This window comes from Stigmatopora nigra, chromosome 3 (genome assembly GCF_051989575.1).
Source record: "Stigmatopora nigra isolate UIUO_SnigA chromosome 3, RoL_Snig_1.1, whole genome shotgun sequence".
In the NCBI taxonomy this organism is placed as follows: domain Eukaryota; kingdom Metazoa; phylum Chordata; class Actinopteri; order Syngnathiformes; family Syngnathidae; genus Stigmatopora; species Stigmatopora nigra.
The window spans coordinates 1841903-1857430 of NC_135510.1; the positions used below are offsets into that span (position 1 = coordinate 1841903).

The 15528-nt window shown below is 45.7% G+C and overlaps 1 non-coding gene across 1 annotated transcript; it reads right to left on the minus strand.

Annotated features, from left to right (window-relative positions):
- Positions 1 to 4521: 4521 nt before the first annotated feature.
- Positions 4522 to 4593, minus strand: trnad-guc (transfer RNA aspartic acid (anticodon GUC)). Its single transcript has one exon. It is a non-coding gene; the product is annotated as a tRNA-Asp (tRNA).
- Between the last annotated feature and the right edge of the window lie 10935 nt (positions 4594 to 15528).

Below are 15528 nucleotides of genomic sequence, written 5' to 3' on the forward strand. Positions count from 1 at the left end.
CTTCTGGGCAGTGTTTATCACCCTCTGTATGGCTTTTTTGTCTGCTGCCGTGCTTCCGGTATACCACACTGTAATCCCGTAAGTCAGGATGCTCTCCACAGTGGCTCTGTAGAAGGTTGCCAGAAGCTTGGTGTCCAATTTGTCCCTTCTCAGTACCCTGAGAAAGTGGAGTCGTTTCTGGGCCTTCTTCACTAACACTGTGGTGTTTGTGGACCAGGAGAGCCTATCCGTGACGTGGACTCCCAGAAATTTGAAGGATTGGACCCTGTCTACACATACTCCGTTAATGAGGAGTGGGGCCAGGTCTGTGCTGCGCTTGCGAAAGTCCAGGATTATTTCTTTAGTCTTTGTGGTATTCAGTGTAAGATTGTTCGCCGAGCACCAAGAAGACAGTTTGTCGACCTCGTCTCTGTAAGCTGACTCATCCCCGCCTGAGATGAGTCCGATCACAGTGGTGTCATCGGCGAATTTGATGGTAGAGTTTGACTGGTGGGCTGGTGTGCAGTCGTATGTGTACAGGGAGTACAGGAGAGGACTCAGTACACAGCCTTGTGGTGAGCCAGTGTTCAGTGTAATGGAGGAAGAGAGGTGTGGACCCATTCTGACAGTTTGTGGTCGACCAGTCAAGAAGTTTTTTATCCAGCAGCAGATTGAAGAGGATAGTCCAAGGTGGTAGAGTTTGTCCTTCAGGATGTCCGGCTTGATGGTGTTGAAGGCTGAGCTATAGTCTATGAAAAGCATCCTCACATAGTTCCCCTGGTGCTCCAGGTGGCTCAGTGCTGTGTGAAGAGCCACGGCGATAGCATCCTCAGTGGACCTGTTTTCCCTATAAGCAAACTGGTGCGGGTCAACTGAGGGGGGGATTGTCTTTCTGATGTGTCGGGCCACCAACTTTTCAAAGCACTTCATGATCACAGGCGTGAGAGCAACAGGCTTGTAATCGTTCAAGCTGCCGATGGTTGGCTTTTTGGGGACAGGAATGATGGTGGCAGATTTTAGGCAGGCAGGAACGATGGATTGTTGCAAGGACCGATTGAAAATGTCCGTGAAGACTCCTGCCAGCTGTTCAGCACAGGCTTTGAGCACCTTGCCAGGTATTCCGTCTGGACCAGCAGCCTTCCTGGTGTTCACAGACTGCATTTCCAGCCTCACTTCCTGTTCCTGAAACTCCAGTGTATTGTCGCAGGGTGGTGGTGGGAGTGTTGACACTTGTTTTGGTTTGTCAGATTCAAAGCGGGCAAAGAAATGGTTCAGTTCCTCCGCTAGTGAGACATTCGCGTTTACAGACATAGAATTGTTCTTGTAGTTAGTGATATGTCGTATTCCCTGCCACATCTTCTTTGGGTTGTTTTCTTTGAAGTGCTCTTCGATTTTCTTAGTATATGCTGCCTTGGCCTTCTTTATGCCCCTTTTCAGCTCTGCTCTGGCAGCTCTATACTTTCTTTTGTTCCCCGATCTGTAGGCGGTGTTACGGCATTTGATAAGTGCTTGTGTCTCTTTGGTCATCCAGGGTTTTTGATTAGGAAAAACTTGTATCCGTTTGTTTGTAGTGATGTTGTCAATGCCGTTTCTGATGTAGGAGAGTACATTTTCTGTATAGTCCAGGAGGTCGTTGTGTTCAAAAAGTTCCCAGTTGGTGCGGGAAAAGCAGTCCTGCAGTTTAGAAAGAGCGTTCTCGGGCCAAGTTTTTATTGACTTTATTTTTGGCTTTGTCTGCGTTCGGAGTGTGTTGTACGCAGGGGTTAGAGATATACAAAGATGGTCTGATCCAGCTAGATGTGGGAGAGGATCAGCTTTATAGGCATGTTTGATGTTCGAGTAGACATGGTCGAGAATTTTGTATTGTCTTGTATTGCATTTGACATATTGGATGAACTTAGGTAGGACAGTCTTTAAACTTGCTTTGTTGAAGTCACCAGCGACAATAAAGACTCCATCAGGGTGGTCGAGCTGTTGTTTATTTACAGCCGTTAGCAGTAAGTCGAGACCCGTGGTGACGTTAGCATTTGGAGGTATGTAGATCGCCGTTACTATGACGACCGTTAGCTCCCTCGGTAGGTAGTATGGTCTGCATCGTATTGCCAATAGCTCCAAATCCAGAGAACAGTGGGTGTCAATGATCTTGCTGTTACAGCACCATTGAGAGGTCCTCCCGCCCCCCATCGAGTGCCCATGGGTGAACGACACCGACCTCTGGACGGTCTCTGCAACCCTTGGGAGTGCCACAAAACTCGATCCCCTGCCAGTCCTTCGGGAACGTGCCATCTCCGCCATCCGTGCAGTCGCACCAGAGGTCACCATCTACACCGACGGCTCTGCTACCGATGGAACAAGGGCCGGCGGGGTGGCAATGATCGTCACCACTGGAGATCCGGCAGACCCAATCACCACGCACTCAAAGCTGATGCGTGGGGCCCCTTTCACGTCCTCCTTCGAGGAAGAGAAGGCGGCCATGACAATGGCCCTGCAATGGCTAACTGACACGAACATAGCTGGTGACGTCGCAGTGTGCTCGGACAGTCAATCACTACTGACTGCCATCGCCAGCCACTCGGCCGACACCGGCGAAATCCGTCGTCTGCTGAACCAGCGCAGGGCTCGGACAGCCCTCCTGTGGACCCCAGGTCACTGCGGGTTGCCTGGGAACGAGATGGCAGACGCCCTAGCGAAGGAAGCCGCCTCCTCCAAGGTCGATGAGCCACGACCAATCTCATTCGCCCCAGCCAAGGCAGCCATCAGACGACTAATTCGCGACAATCCACCTAGACCGGATCATCGCGCAGCGGTCGTCTACCCAAAATATAACTGGCGCCTAGACTGTGCGCGCGTGAAGAACCGGAGCGACGCGGTTCTCATCGCCCGCCTCCGCTCGGGCCACCACCCAAGTCCGAGAGCCTACCGTCACCTTCTCAACCCCACCCTCGACCCAACCTGCCCCCTCTGCCGGGAAGAGACGCAAGATCTCGAACATTGGCTCCAGCGTTGCCCCGGCCTTTCTTCCCTCCGCCTCCAGATCTTCGGTGTCGCCTCACCCCCCCTGGACATGCTGGTGACTGAGCCGTCGAAGGTGCTAGCGCTAGCCAGGCGTACCCTATGTTAGGGCCACCTGGGCGCTGCCTCTACAACAACAACAACAACAACAGCACCATTCGTTGTGTATGTACATGCATAATCCACCGCCTTTTCTTTTTCCTGTTAGTTCTTTGGAACGATCGTTCCGAAAAAGCGTTCGGCTCGCTAGCGATTGCGCAGCGTCGGGTATATGCTGGTGTAGACATGTTTCCGTGATGAGAATAATGTTGCAATACCTTACGAAGCTGTTGGTAGCAACTCGAAGTTCCAACTCATCCATTTTGTGGGTAATGGATCGGGCATTTGTCAGAAAGATACTAGGAAGCGGGGTTCGGAATGGTTGTTGTCTTAGCCTAACCGCTAAGCCCGACCGACAACCCCGTTTCTGTTTTCTTTCTCTTCGTCGTCTACGTCGTACTTTTGGAGGGCTGGACATCCACTAAGATCCCGGAGGTCTCCGGATGTTCTCGGGGATATCGAAGGTCATAGATTTAGGTTTCTTGCCTTTCCTTCCGACAGTGATTAGATCTTGGCGACTATAGAAAAGCGAACGAACTGGAGAGCAGTGAGCCGCTGCACCCGTGCGCACCGCCGCCTTGCTTGATTTCAGCCTTTATTTGTTGCCAGGGTCAGAAATTTGGAAGCTTTCACAATCAGCTCTGCAGGAGGCATAAAATAAGTATTGACGAAACTGTTCAGCAAATCAGATGAACATGAGTATTTAAAGTTTTTCCAGAGTATTTTGATTTACGATTGCATGATTTCATATAAGAAACCTTTACGCCAAACTTACGGCATGCCCTACCTCGTTAGTATAGTGGACAGTATCTCCTCACTAGGAAGCGGGGTTCGGAATGGTTGTTGTCTTAGCCTAACCGCTAAGACCGACCGACAATCCCGTTTCTGTTTTCTTTCTCTTCGTCGTCTACGTCGTACTTTTGGAGGGCTGGATATCCACTAAGATCCCGGAGGTCTCCGGATGTTCTCGGGGATATCGAAGGTCATAGATTTAGGTTTCTTGCCTTTCCTTCCGACAGTGATTAGGTCTTGGCGACTATAGTATAGTGTATAGTATAGTATAGTGTATAGTATAGTGACTATACTAACGAGGAAGGCTGCCGTTGGTCGATGGAAATGAAGTTTGGCAGAAAGTTAATATGTACTAACTGAAGGAAGGAAGACTTTCTCGATCAACAATTTGGTTACGAGGAAAGCTATGACTTAAACATTGCTAGAATAAGTGTTTGTGTCGGTGAAGTGTCGCAGATTTTTACAAAAGCGGACTCCCCGTCGGGGAATCGAACTCCAGACTTCCACCTGACGGGGCGGAGATACCGTCCACTATACTAACAAGATTACTGTATCCCGATGACAATTATTTTTCGAAGACAGCTAATATATACTAACTGGTAGAGTATAGTGCAGTGTGGCAGACGCAAAAGGTAGACACTCCCCGTCGGGGAATCGAACCCCGGTCTTCCGCGTGACAGGCGGAGATACTGTCCACTATACTAACGAGGAAGGTTGCTGTTGCGTCGTGACAAGTATTCCTTGAAGAAAGCTAATATATGTACTAAATGGTTGAGTATGGGGTAGTGTAGTAGACGCGAAAGATTGAAATTCCCCGTCGGGGAATCGAACGTCGGTCTTCAGCGTGACAGGCGGAGATACTGTCCACTATTCCAAAGAGGAAGAATGCTGCCATCCATTAAAATTAAGTTTTAAAGAAAGCTATTATTTAACAACTGGTTGAATATACAGTGAAGTGTGACAAATGTGATAAGTTGATCCTCCCCGTCGGGGAATCGAACCCCGGTCTTCCGCGTGACAGGCGAAGATACTGTCCACTATACTAACGAGAAAGTTGCCGTTCTCGTTGGAAATGAAGTTTGGAAGAAGGTGGGATGAGGTGAAGATTGGGAGATATCCTGTTATATCGCAGACTGGATATACAGTTTTACGATCAAAACTTTATGTGTGTACAGATCTCCAAACTGGAAGAGTAAGGGGTAGTGTAGCAGATGCAAAAATATATTATATATATAGATATTACTCCCTGTCGGGGAATCGAACCCCGGTCTCCCGGGTGATAGGTGGAGATACTGTCCACTATTCTAACGTGGAAGTCTGCCGTTAGCCGTTGGAAATGACATTTGGCATAAAGTTAATATGTACTAACTGGAGGAAGGAAGACTTTCTCGATCAACAATTTGGTTACGAAGAAAGCTATGACTTAAACATTGCTAGAATAAGTATGTGTGTCGGTGAAGTGTCGCGGATTTTTACATAAGGGGACTCCCCGTCGGGGAATCGAACTCCAGACTTCCACCTAACGGGGCGGAGATACCGTCCACTATACTAACAAGATTACTGTATCCCCGTGACAATTATTTTTTGAAGACAGCTAATATATACTAACTGGTAGAGTATAGTGCAGTGTGGCAGACGCAAAATGTAGTCACTCCGCGTCGAGGAATCGAACTCCGGTCTTCCGCGTGACAGGCGGAGATACCGTCCACTATACTAACAAGATTACTGTATCCCCGTGACAATTATTTTTTGAAGACAGCTAATATATACTAACTGGTAGAGTATAGTGCAGTGTGGCAGACGCAAAATGTAGTCACTCCGCGTCGAGGAATCGAACTCCGGTCTTCCGCGTGACAGGCGGAGATACTGTCCACTATAGTAACGAGGAAGGTGGCAATGTGCCTAGGACATTTAAGTTTACAATAAATCCAATATGTATTGAATACGGTGTAGTGTCACTAACGAGGAAGCCTGCATAGATTCGTCGACAAATAGCTTCGGAACAAAGCTATCCAACTACATATAAGTGCTAAATTTACCTGACCAAGAATACTAAAGTCGAAAATCAAAGTAAAAGTGTGTGTCGGTGAAGTGTACCAAATTCTAAAAAAAAAGGTTCACTCGCCGCCAGGGAATCGAAGCCCGGTCTTCCGCATGACAAGAGGAGATACTGTCCACTATACTAACGAGGTAGGGCATGGCGCAAGTTTGGCGTAAAGGTTTCTTATATGAAATCATGCAATCGTAAATCAAAATACTCTGGAAAAACTTTAAATACTGAAGTAGAAAGTTTGTTGTTGCTGTTAGCTAATTTCAATATTAGCCTGTTTCTACTTCCACAAGTTCTTTTAATTCATAAATGGAAAAAGTCAGCAGAGTCTCGTTCAAAAGGCGTGGCTTTATATAACAGATCGATCTGGACCTAACACCTCATACAGAAGCAAGAGGAAGAAAGGTAACTCAATACAGTTTACAAAGCACATATATAGCAATGATCTCCGTCCCTCTGAGTATGAGTGTGTGTGTGAAAAGACCCCCTATGACCCCACACATGGGTCATCCTTTTAACTCATGTCTGTCGGCAGTAACTTCTCTTTCTCTGAGCCGAGGGGGCCATAACTTCTGGTAACACAAACAAAACTGGAAAAAGGAGTGAGACACTAGGGTTCACATTGGTCATTCTAAGATAACGGAACTGAAAGTAACTTCAGCGTCTATGCCATAAAGTATAGATAGCTCATTATTTACGCGATAAATCATACAGGGTTTAACAAGCGGCTGTGTTCCACATAGTGAAGTCGTAAAAACACTATTAAACATATATAGTGGTTCAGCCTTAGTTTCATTTGCTTAGTTATTAATGTATTATGTTAGACTAAACTATTTCACCTGACTTCAATTCCTTAACTCTGTAGTCTCCAGTCTAACAATGGAGCATGTTCAGCATCGGAGGAGACAAACCAGGGTTGAGCGAGTTTATCCACAGATGGTTTATTCCATTCAAATTGATTCATACAGAGCTCCGGGTCTCCCTCCCATAGAATAAGCCCGCTGAGTGTTGATGTCCCAAAGCGGAGGATGGAAAAGACATTGTCCAAACCCGCGTTTGCCCAGTTATAGTCCAACAAAAATGCATATTCATTCGCTGATTAATAATGAGATGTGGGCTGGTCCAGGGCTGCTGTGAGGGGGGTTTTCTCTGGGCTCCACATCTTCCAGCCTTGAATCCACATCATCCAGACCTCTGTCTCCGCTGGTCCTATAAAGTCCTGACCCTCTGCCCTGCTCTTTGTTCCTCTGCCCTTTGAAGTCCTCCATCTGGTCTCTTATCAGTGTGGATCCCACCTTGAAATAAGAATCTCAGGAAGAGCCTTTTGTTAACATTGTAGCTGAGGAGTCTCAGACCCATCCTTCTGTTCATATTGTAATTGAGTTGGGAACCAGTGGCGACTCTAAAACAAGGCCGCCACAACAAAAGGAATGAGTAAAATGTGATATCAAAATGAAACAGCTATACTAAAAAGAATGAGTAAAATATGATATAAAAATGAAACAGCTAAACTAAAAATAATGAGTAAAATATGATATAAAAATGAAACAGCTATACTAAAAAGAAGAGTAAAATATGTCAGATTCTTCAATTAGTAAGTTGCATAATTGTCGTTAGTTAACATTTTAATATATAATTCCAACAATACTCATGTTCATCTGATTTGCTGAACAGTTTCGTCAATACTTATTTTATGCCTCCTGCAGAGCTGATTGTGAAAGCTTCCAAATTTCTGACCCTGGCAACAAATAAAGGCTGAAATCAAGCAAGGTGGCGGCGCGCACGGGTGCAGCGGCTCACTGCTCTCCAGTTCGTTCGCTTTTCTATAGTCGCCAAGACCTAATCACTGTCGGAAGGAAAGGCAAGAAACCTAAATCTATGACCTTCGATATCCCCGAGAACATCCGGAGACCTCCGGGATCTTAGTGGATATCCAGCCCTCCAAAAGTACGACGTAGACCAGTGATTTTCAACCACTGTGCCGCGGCACACTAGTGTGCCGTGAGAGATCCTCAGGTGTGCCGTGAGAAATTATCCAATATCCTTTTTTTTAAATTAACATTTATTAATAGATTTCTGCAAATATGATGTCATTGTCCAATGTCCGTGCTGCAAAGGCTGGCAGCGTAATGTAATATTTGTCCGTGTGGCAACACGTAGTTGATTGACACGTTCCGCCAAGAAAATTAGTGATGCACCGTGGTGACAGTCATGGAGAAGTTTTTAAAAAGGACAACTGCAAACTCCGAACTGCGCCCTGGACAAGATTCTGACCCGGATAAAGGCCCTAGTATGAGTGGTGGAGAAAACAAAGCAAAGACGGTGAGCTCAAGGCAATATAGTAAAAGCTATCTTTCGTTTGGATTTACTTTCACCGGGGATGAGACGACACCTATTCCGTTATGCCTGGTGTGTGGCGAGAAGCTATCCAACAGCGCCATGGTGCCAAGCAAGCTTAAACGCCATCTCCAAACGAAACACCCGTCGCTTCAAAACAAGCCGATAGACTATTTTGTTCGCCTGCATGTAAACACAGAGAAACAGGCAACGTTTATGAGAAAAACCACAAAGGTAAATGAGAAAGCGCTCAAAGCTAGTTACCTAGTCGCCGAACTTGTTGCTAAATCAAAAAAGCCGCACACTGTGGCAGAGACATTAATACTACCTGCCTGTAAAGCCATTGTCAACGAGATGCTCGGCCCTGGTGCGGCTAAAGACATAGATAAAGTCCCGCTCTCTGATAACACAATTGCCAGGCGTATTGATGACATGTCTACAGACATCGAAAGCCATGTTTTGGAAAAGATACGCATCAGTAGGAAATTTGCGTTGCAAGTTGACGAGTCTACGGATATTAGTGGACATTCTCAGCTCTTGGCCAATGTGCGTTTTGTGGATGGTGATGCCATTAGAGAAAACTTCCTATTTTGCAAGACACTGCCAGAAAAAACAACTGGAGAGGAAATTTTTCGGGTCACATCGGAATATCTTGACCAGGGAGGACTTACGTGGGAAAACTGCACAAGTGTGTGCACTGATGGAGCTGCAGCCATGGTCGGGCGCACCAAAGGCTTCGTGAGTAGAGTGAAGGAAAGAAACCCAGATCTGATTATTACGCACTGTTTTTTGCACCGTGAGGCCCTCGTTGCGAAGACTTTACCAGTAGAACTGGTTCCTGTGTTGGACGATGTGGTGCGCATGGTGAACTTTGTGAAGACACGACCTCTGAAAAGCCGTATATTCGCATCTCTGTGTGAGGAAATGGGAGCGGAGCATAAAGCCTTATTGCTCCATACGGAGGTCCGATGGTTCTCGCGCGGTAAGGTGCTGACCCATGTGTATGAGCTGCGAGAGGAACTTAAAATGTTTCTGACAAATGAGAGGTCTGATTACTCAAATCAGTTTGCAAGTGATGAGTGGTGCGCAAAGTTGGCATACCTGGCTGATATATTTCATCATCTTAATGAACTGAACACAAGGATGCAGGGCCGAAATGAAAACCTGCTTACAAGCACAGATAAAATAAATGGATTCCGTTTAAAGGTGCACCTCTGGCAACAACATGTGCAACGTGCCAACCTGGAGATGTTCCCACTCACAGACAAACAGCAAAGCAACACTGCTGCACTGTCTGAGGTAATAGGTAAACATTTGAAAAGTCTTGAGGAGAAGTTGTCATTTTATTTCTCTTCAGCCTCCACTGAATGCTTTGACTGGGTTAGGGACCCATACAGCTCGGCATCAGTTGTTCGAAATGACATGACTTTACAAGAGCAGGAGGAACTAACTGAACTGAGACAGGATCGTGGTTTAAAACTAAGATTTGCTGATCTTCCTTTGGACAGTTTTTGGTTGACTGCTGCCAAGGAGTTCCCCATTCTGGCCAACAAAGCTGTTCTGACATTGCTCCCATTTTCCACAACATATCTGTGTGAGCTGAGCTTTTCAAGCCTAACTGCTATAAAAACTAAAAACAGAGAGAGACTGAGAGCTGTTGAAGAAGAGCTTCGTGTGTGTCTTTCTACTATTCCTGCCAGGATATCGGCTTTGTGTTCATCTAAACAGGCCCAGGTTTCACACTGACTGAGTATAAATAAATTGAGAAATTATATTGTAATTAAATATACTATACAGAGTGTCATTTTGTAAAATCTTTGGTTAGTGGTGTGCCACAAATTTTTCCAATGTAAAAAAATGTGCCGTGGCTCAAAAAAGGTTGAAAAACACTGGTATAGTGGACAGTATCTCCGCCTGTCACGCGGAAGACCGGGGTTCGATTCCCCGACGGGGAGTGTCTACCTTTTGCGTCTGCCACACTGCACTATACTATTAGCAGCTAATAGTATAGACAGCTAATAATTAGCTGTCTTCAAAAAATAATTGTCATCGGGATACAGTAATCTTGTTAGTATAGTGCAGTGCTTCTCAATTATTTTCTGTTAGGCCCCCCCTAGCAAGAAGAAAACTATTCGCCCCCCCCCCCCCACTTCCCACCGTGACTATAAATAAAATCAATTTATAAAAGTGTTATAGGTACAACATGTGAAATGTTGCACTCCCACAAACATGACAGAAGTAACAATGAGAGCGCCACTCCCAGCTACTGTTGTGGATGCGCAATTACACTTTATACTAGTACGGCCAAATAAAATCCTGTTCCCCAGGTTTACACGCGGTGGACAGTATCTCCGCCTGTCACATTGAAGACCGGGGTTCGATTCCCCGACGGGGAGTAAAAACTTTTCACGTTTGCCACACTGCACTAAAAATTCAACCAGTTAGTACATATTAGCTTTCTTCGAAACTTAATTTTCAATGACGAGCAGTATCCTTCCTCGTTAGTATAGTGGACAGTATCTCCGCCTGTCCCGCGGAAGACCGGGTCTCGATTCCCCGACGGGGAGTGTCAACTTTAACGCATCTGACTCACTACACTCTTCTCCACCAGTTAGTACATGATAGATTTCTTCTAAGCTTAATTTTGAAATGAAATGCAGTAAACTTCATCAATTCCAAAATTCCTCCTTAGTATGGTCAATCATGAGTGCTTACTTTCTGTTTTAGTGACTTTTATTAATCAGATGCTGAACACGCTCCATTGTTAGACTGGAGACTATAGAGTTAAGGAATTGGAGTCAGGTGAAATAGTTTAGTCTAACAGTTTTGGTGACCCAGTCCGTGAGTCGGTTGCGTAGACAGTTTAGGGGTTAAGGCCGATAACTCCGTCCGTGAACCAGGGAGGAACTGCGTAGACATATGGGTTAAGGCCAGCCGCGGACTCTAAAACACGTCGGCGAACGTGGAGTCGCGGTTATCGAAGCACGTCAGCGAACGTGAGAATAAGGAAAAGTTAAACACGTCAGCGAACGTGAGAATAAGGAAAAGTTAACCACGTCAGCGAACGTGAGGGCACGCCGGCGAGCGTGAGACCTTTCTCTTGGGACTTCTCCAACAGGCGCCTGATCAACTGAAAGGTAAGCAGAATACCTATTACTGAAACGTTAAAATTCTGCTATTGGGTTTTTAAATTATGGAGAAGTGACTATAGAAAGGGGGTTTGGGAATAGGAGATTTCGAAAAGGTTGTAATATACCTAGAGTCGGAATTGATGACGATCCCAGGACGGTCGTTTTGAAATAGAGAAAACGTCGTATGAAACAAAGGAACAAGAGATTCCGGAAAGAGTTATATGCAGGAGTTATTTTAAAGTCTTCAGCAGGGAAACAACTGGGTCCACAGATGTTTCATTCCTAGAATTGATTCTAAAAAAAAAAAAAAAAAAAAAATAAAAAAGTAACAATAATTCCTAGAATTGAACATACTAAAATTCTAAATTTATCCGGAGACTTGATCTAGATTGAATTGGTGAAAATGGAAGGATGTGAGAGTGCGGGAGAATGTGGAGAATGGAATGAATTGACAATTTTGTATGCAGATGTGGAAGCACAGGTTCTGAGTGGTGTTCAAGTTAAAAAACAACCAAAAATAAGACGCGAGTTGGTGAAACAATTTAGTACTTTAAAAAAAAAAGTACATTTTGTAGGTCAAAAGCATGAATGGAATATGAATAACTTGTCCATTGCTTTGCGGAAAGTAGAGCGTGACGTCACAGCTAAGGAGGTGGAACTCCGAAGGAGAAAAGAGGAGGTGTGGAGGTGGAGGCGGGGGTCGATACTGAGAAAGGAGGAGGAGTTGGAACAGCATAGATTGGCAATACACAACCTGGTAATTGCGTCAACAGCTTTGGCGGCGGTGAGGGCCCCCACCCAGATCGAACCAACTTTGACTCTTGTACCTTCAGCGCCGCCACTGAATAATAGAACTCCATTAAAACCTCACGGTATACCCATACAAGCACCAATAGTGACTTTAGGTGGACGATTGATCCTTGACGTTGAGAATGAGGAGGAAGCTATGTCCTCCGAGGCAAAAGGCCTCATAGGAAAAGCATGTAATCTCGAACACGCGAAAGATAAGACAGAACGATCCAGAGTTGACTTGACTGACCGAGAGGACAATGATGAAAAAGAAATGACCAAAGGGACTCGACAGAAAAATGAAATAAAGAAAGGTAGGAAAAAGGAAAAGATGACTTGACTGACAATCTTATACTGTTTGAGGACGCGAATCGACAATCAGACTATAACTCAGATAATGATTCAGACATTGCAGGTGAACAGGAGAATGAGAGTGTGGACATGTATAAACAGGCTCTACCAGATTTGGGATCTCATTACGCCCTTCGCCCACGTAACAATGGGGCAAAAGAGACACCAGACAAGACTGCCGCGCCAAAACCAAAGCCCAGCGCAAAGCGGGTACAAGCTACATCTGGAGGTATGTATCCCCTCCGCCATCAGGGAGCAGAAATGATATTTGAACCTCTTGGTTTTAGAGATGTGGCTACATTGGCTGACCAACTCCCTCCAATGGCGAATGGAGGAAGTACATGGCTGATGAAGTTTTTGGCCCTAATGAGCGGACAGAATTGTGCGCTTGGTGACATGAGACAGGCCATATCAGCTTCCTGCTCTCATCATCAATTACAAATGATAGAGGAGGGAGGAAGCAGAAACTATCAGGTAACCACACGAAACCCCATTGTCCCAGGTATCGGGCGCCTTATTTACGGCAATTAAAAATACCTTCCCAAGATCCCATGACATGGCTCCAACCGTGTTTCCATACATCGATGGAGTGGGAGGTCCGGTACACTATGAAAAGTGCATTAATGCCTGGATAGATAGTACCGGCCGACACCCATCGGGCAGATTAGATAATATCCTCTTATTCCGAACAGCTGTTGTCGAGGGTCTTCCAGAACCTGTGAAAAGGGAGTTGAGAAAGGACCCTGACTTGTTGACTGGTGATGAACCAAGGTTTAAACGTCACCTGTCTCACCATTGTAAGATGTATGATAACGAGAAGGTAAAAGAAAAAGCCGAGTCGCTAAATATGAATTCTGCTCTGGTAAAATTACAACTTTCCAAATTTTATAGTGAATCCAAAAAATCTAAACAGGAAAAGACAAACCAATCTGCCCAGATGTTCCAGGGCCATGGTCGGGCTCGAGATGGTGGTCAGTTCCATGATGGATACGGTGGTCGCAGGGGTGGTTTCTCTGGTGGCCGGGGAAAAGGGTACTCGAGACCGGGCCAACAAGACAACTGTTTTACATGTGGCCGTCCTGGACACTGGAGACATGAGTGTCCCGGTCAGCGACAGTACCCGCGGCAACCCCCAACACAACAGGGGGGGCCACCACATCATGATGTGTCCCTTGCAACAAGACACCGAGGTAGCAACAATCTATTGGTCATGTCTTGAGCCTGAAACTCCGGCCACTGGGGGACTGTTGTTTGTTTATCACCAGTGGAAATCATTCATTGATTCACTCCGGCCTTACCATCCGCCCAAGGATGACTTTCATTGTACTTTGTTTTATGACACAGAAGATGACTTAGTCTATCGAGACCGTTTTCAGAAGGTTCTTGGAACACCCTGGCAATTGAAATCCACCAAAATATTTGTGGGTCCAGAAGGCGTAGCTTCATATGTTGATTTGGACGAATCGCAAAAAGTGTGGTACAAAATGTCGGATACAGCCGACCCCCACATTTCTTTGGCTCTGTCTCATGGTCACGAAGCTCGTCAACTCGGTCCCATGGTCAAGAAACTTCTTAAAGTCACGGACTGGCAGTCCACTGACCTACCAGGGCTGACTTATTCCAAATTGCATGACTCTTATCAGATTGATCCACATGCCCCATTGATAAACTCCTCCATTTTGGAGGAACAAATCTTGACTCGAGAACATGGTAGGGAATTGACTGATCACCACCAGACAGAGGATTTACTGAAAACTATTCCGGACACATTGTGGTCATCAGGACCATTTGATGTAGGACATTGTGTTAAAATTCCACCTGTAATGTTAAAAATAGATGAGAGTGCCATCATCCACAGGCCACAATATAGATGGACTCCAGATGCGGACAAAGGTATGGAAGACACTCTAGGTGGACTGTGGGACGCAGGTGTGATAGAACTTTCTAACTCACGATGGAACACGGCATTGCGACCAGTACTTAAGGCGGACGGACAGAGTTACCGTATGGCACATGACCTTAGACCTGTGAACGACGCGACGCTGACTCCGATCCTACCAGTACCCGACCCCCATAGAATGTTGACTTCGCTCAGTCCAGTGTATCAATGGTTTACTTGTATTGATCTAGCTAACGCCTTTTTCTGTGTACCTTTGCATCCTTCAGCCAGACAGTACTTTGCGTTCACCTATCGTGGTGTCCACATGCAGTATCAGCGCCTGCCACAAGGGTTTAAAAACTCACCTGGTATTTTTAATCAGTGTCTGAAGGACCTGTTACAAGACCTAACGTTACCTGAAAACTCTGTTCTTTTACAGTATGTGGATGACCTTTGCATTGCGACAACCACTTCTGAAATCTGTCTGGCGGTCACTAGGATGGTCCTGCTAAAACTTCATAATATTGGTTTCAAAGTGTCAAAGAAGAAGCTTCAGTGTTGTCGAAGAGAAGTAACTTTTCTAGGCCGTGTTGTGTCAGCCAAAGGACTGTCCATGTCACCTGAACATCGAAAAACCATTTTGTCTCATTCCAGGCCCCAAACCGTCAAAGACATGTTGTCATTTCTGGGCCTCTGTGGCTACAGTAGGACCTATATACCATGTTATGTGGACAAGACACATACACTTCGCGTTCTGGTAAAAGACAAAGGTGTTAAGAATCTTAGAGCACAACTTGATTGGACGAAAGAAGCAGATGAAACCTTTGTGTCTCTGGTTCAAGAACTGGCCTCTGCGGCTGCCCTGGCCAACCCTGATTTCGACAAACCTTTTCATCTTGATGTGTCTAACTCGGCGACTACAGTAAATGCTGTTTTATTTCAGAAGGTTTCGACGACTAGGCGGGTATTGATGTATTGTAGCGTAACACTAGATGGTGTTGAGCTTCGTCAACCAGAGTGTACTCGTAGGGCTCGCAGGGCTCGCTAAAGTGCTTCTTAAAACAGCTCATACAGTGATGGGACATCCCATATATGTTCTGACTGATCAT